This window comes from Rhipicephalus sanguineus, chromosome 3 (genome assembly GCF_013339695.2).
Source record: "Rhipicephalus sanguineus isolate Rsan-2018 chromosome 3, BIME_Rsan_1.4, whole genome shotgun sequence".
Classification (NCBI taxonomy): Eukaryota; Metazoa; Arthropoda; class Arachnida; order Ixodida; family Ixodidae; genus Rhipicephalus; species Rhipicephalus sanguineus.
In genome coordinates, this window is record NC_051178.1 from 79,913,976 (window position 1) to 79,918,867 (window position 4,892).

Here is a 4,892-nt window from a genome sequence, read left to right on the forward strand (position 1 = left end):
TTCAATCCGCTTTTATAACAACGCAATAAATATTGCATATGTAAGCCTCTGTCTCCGCAGGCCATAGTAAAACGTTGCTCAAGTATGCCGACGACCGCTACTTATGCACGTCATCTAACCGTGGCGTGCACATTGTTTCGGTAAAGGTGTCGTCTGTGTTCTACCGTGATTGCCGACGCTATAGGACGTAGCGTGAGCTGCCCTATGCAGGTCAGGGTAGATCACGTGCATGATAAGCTTTCGATATGTGCAGCAGCTATTTAATTTACATATATACATCAATTCACATCATAAAGGTTGGCTTAACGCCAATGTGATAGGCTGCTACTTGCTGACGGCTTCGCATGGAATCGATTCCTACCACGCGTGGCATTAGCCGAATTTAGCCTAATATTTTCACATGCTTGACATAGATATTCAGATTGTTTACACCGGAATATGAAATATAATTCTCAAGAAACTCTGCCAGCACAAGCAGGAATCATATTTCAACGCGGCCCCATCTACGGGGGCCCTACACAAATAGATTGTCTGACTTTCCGGTCGAATTCCACGCAAACTGAACAGAATGTATCAAAAGCCTTTTTCCTTGCTGGTTTGAGCACGCATACACGTGAGATACTGCAGGACGCCTAATCGTTGCCTTCACGAGGAGAATGCGATAGCATGATCGGGCCCCGTTCACATCGTCTGCTCACCTTGACTTTACATTGGACGCTTTAACAGTGACCCGTGGAAAGGAACCTGTATTAGCGCCACTTGGGCCGTTTGAAACTCTCAATGAATGCACGCTTACTGCTCGTGCACTTGCTGAGTGCCCACTACGCCATAATTCATCACACTGCGAATCAGCGATGTACCAACTACGCGTCCCTAAGGCGATCCGCGCTGCTGCACACATTGTTGATGATGTTGCTGATTAATTATGCTTGTGCCCTTTGTATCGGGTCTGCCTTTGAACCACTCATTCGTTGGGCAACTCGATGTTCGGTGCAATTCGACCCTTCTTCCGCGAACATAACCTGCGTTAACATGACTCCTCGTATGTACATACATGATGCCCGACTAGGAATTTCTTCATAAGCAGTTATTATCACTGGCGCTGCTTTGTCGTAAAACACCTGTCTATGACGCAGCTAGACTCCGTTCGACTGCGCACTCCACCCGAAGATTTTCGTTATTAATTTTCCCATCTACCTCAATTTTCGCTCATGGAAAGCGCTGATTTTTCAATCAACCAACGACGCCCACACCAACACCGAAATTTCTGCGACATTGGTTGCTTACTGCGTTAAAGTGAGAAACGTTGTGTGACTCTTGTGCACTTCTCCGCCTGTTTCACCGCATACATTAGCATGAAAGATGGGGACATACGAAGCATTTTATTTTCATTACCAGCAAAAAATTTCGTTCGAGAACGAACTATGAGCAAATGGAATGATGGGATAGCAAAGGAGCGTTAAGAAAGAAGGGGCCGTGTTCAGAAAACTCACTGCCGATAAAATTTTCACGTAATAGAAAATTTGCAGCGTAAGTGGACTCATGTAGCGACAACAAATACGTAAGAGGCAATCTTTGGCACGTCTGCCGGAGCGTTAAGCTGCGTTGCGTTAGTCCAGTGATATGTCAGCGAGGATGACGCTGTTAATCCATTTCTTACGTCACCAAAAATCCTCGTAAGTGAATTCACGAAGCAAAATGCTCCAAAAAAACTGCATAGATATGATAAACCCAAACAATGGCCCGGACCACTCTTCATAACAGTATGTTGGCGGTAAAACATGCAACCGCGGCGGGTTATTTGGTTTCCGGGGGTGACTTGAAACTCGTTCACTGCTATGTGACGCGCCTCATGAGTGCCGGTTAAGTTTCGTTTTTCTTGGCGTTTTGAGTTCTATGTTTAAATTCTCTTGTACGCAATAAATAATATAATCACTTCTTCCAAAGAAACGTCTACCTTGTGACAATGTCTGCAGCACAGGTCGAAGCTACCACTAAGTATTTTGGAGTATTACTTCGACTGGACAATATTGCAAATAAAATTGTGCATAACATTTCAGTGGGCCGTAACTCTCACCTATTGTGTGCTTCCACAGCTTCTGTAGTTGGATTGCCTTTCAATGCACAATAGGCACGCGCTCTGGAACGCAGCATTCGCTACACACTTTAAGCTAGACCTCTGAAGGCACATTGCCTCCATATCGCAGAGTATCCGAGACGTGCGTGATTATCTATAAAATGAGAAACAAATTGACCTAGTTATGGCGTGAAATGGCATAGATAAGACGACGACAGAGAATAGAAAAGCACAGGATGACACGCTAGTCGTCTTATTCGCAACTTTTGACGTCATGAACCGAAATAAATGTGTCCAACTTTGTATTGTGCCGAGCTTTGACTTCGCGGAAATCATTGACATGGCAAGCAGTCCGGAATAAATGGAGTGAATAATTAGAAATTGCACTGAAAACGTGTGAAAACACCCCAATCGAGAAACTGCCTTGGCCGAATGCATGCCCCTTTCAGCAGTAATTATCCCATACTTAGCGATATCTTTAACGCTTGTTTTGTAAGTGCCGCTTTAAAAAAATCAACTCGCGAAAATTATTGCCCTGTAAAAGCAGAAGATGAGAATATATGAAGGATGAAATGTTGAATTTTGAAATAGTGAAAGAAGAGAAACTACATAAATTTCGATTGTACCGATGTCCCTAAAATCTTTGAAACAATGTTTCTTCTATGGACTATAAAATTCTCTTCATCAATATAGCCTGCTTCCGCCCTTTCCGTGTAGCTTCTGCAAAGGCAAATCACCCGATTATGCAATACAAGAAAAAAGAAACAACATATAATTGCACACCTAAAACATGTCTATTGTAATCGGTGCGTCTGTTCGGGTTCATCGAAAGTTCCTGACCTGGTAGACCCCAAATTCTTGCTGAATAAATTCCTGCGGCGCAGTACCCGCGGCAAAGGACAATCATTATCAAGGCGAAATCCTTAGGTGTCTATGTTGGCGGTCTCGCCGGAGAGGCAGTGACCTTGACGCGAAACGCGGCGTGACAAAAAAAGTCACAGTTTCGCCGCAAGGACGAAGCAATGAATGCGATAGCAACAAATTGAAATGTGACACGAAGAACCGAAAGCAGCTCGATACTTGCAGCGCGCCGCTGAAGCACAAAGAAGGACGCCCTAAAAGAACGCACAGGCATGCACAGGCAAGCGTCAACTAACAACTGCCACAGTTGTTACGTCTATGTGCTAGAGCAACGCGCTGCAAGTGTGGACAATGGACAATCAGACGCTCTTAGACATTTCCTTTTCTTTTAAACTGCGGTGCGTGTAGTGACCACCTGCGTCTCCAGCCACACGGGGCCGTCCGATGCAAGGTGTGCCCGATGTTTTTTTGTTTTTTTCCCCTTCCACGTCACGAGTGGGTACAGAAAAGGGCCAGTTTGTCGTGTGCGTCTCAAGGGCAGTTTTCAAATTTAAAGAAACTTAGGAGTGCAGCGTGAAAGAAAACACGCTCACGCTCCTTCGAGATTTGCTTACCACCAGCGGTACATTGTGTATACAGGTTGTCCCACATAACTTGAGCCAAGACTTTGAAAATGAAAGGCACTTCAGAGGCAAATTGAACTAAACGTATACTACTCGTACTAGCCTATAGAAACTCAGGCTATTTTTTATTTTCCCCTAAACTAATTAGTTAATTACTTTTTAATTACCTAACTTTTTAATTATTGGCTGCAAACCACGGACTGAATAGTTTCCAGTACGATGCGACTCGCGGTGTTATTTTTTCCGCGTTGTAAAGAAAGCCCGCGAAATTTGAAAAGAGGCCATGTGACGGACCGCGAGCGCACTGCTATAGTGCTGCTCTCAAGCGTGCAACCGGTGAACGAGGTCGCCCGCGGCCACCGCGGCTGCCACGGGCATAGAGTTTCCTAAAATGACCTAGAGGGAACTCTGGCGCTGCGATCGTTCAGCCACCATGGGAATGATGGGTAGTACACGGATTTGCCTAGTCTTCGTGCTTGTGGGCTTCGAACGCACTTGTGGCTTTGTTTATTGCTATGTTTTGGTTTTCTTTCGGATAAAAGAATGGATCGTTGTGAACTTCGTGACCAGATTTGAATCAGTGAGCCTAAAGAAGTTAAAGTGGTGAAGTGAAACTGCTGATTTTTGCTGAACTTCGTTTTGCGACAAAGCGGATGCAGGCGACGCGGAGCCAAACGGAGCCGAAAGAACGAAGTTTAGACAAATCCGTGTACTACCCATGATTCCCATGCTGGCTGAAGCGCGATGCATTGCAGCTCCCATAGACACTAGCGCCAGAGTTCCCTCTAGTAAGTATTGTAGGAAACTCTATGGCCACGGGGAGGCAACAGGGTGCTTTGAAAGTGGCCGATGTTTGGGCGTCCGTCTTTCGTTGAATGACGGTGCAAATGCACGCTGCTGGCCGAGCGCTGCCGCGGTGATAAAGCGGTCACGACTGCGAGGGAAAAAAAACAGCACTTTGATTCTGATTCATGTAGATAGGGCGAAACGCGACAGAAAGATGAAATGCCTCGACGGCTGCTGCAATTCGCGATTTCTCTCCCCAGTTCTACTCGCGCGGCGTCGCTCGGCGTCACGTCATGGAAGAGGAGGTGGCTATTACGTGACCGTTGTATGGCTTTTAGGGGCTATTCTCACGTCTTGGACCGTTAAACAATGCATATTGAATTTGAATTTGAATCGAGCCTCGACCAATCCCGTGCAGCTCATAGAACGCTCGGAGGCTTTACCGGGCGTTTGATCTGGTTGTCTGAGGCGCGGCTTCGAGTGGGCGAGGAGTAGCGTCGGCGCGCCGGCGTCTTTTAGTACTTGTTTTTTTCGTCGTTCGCGCT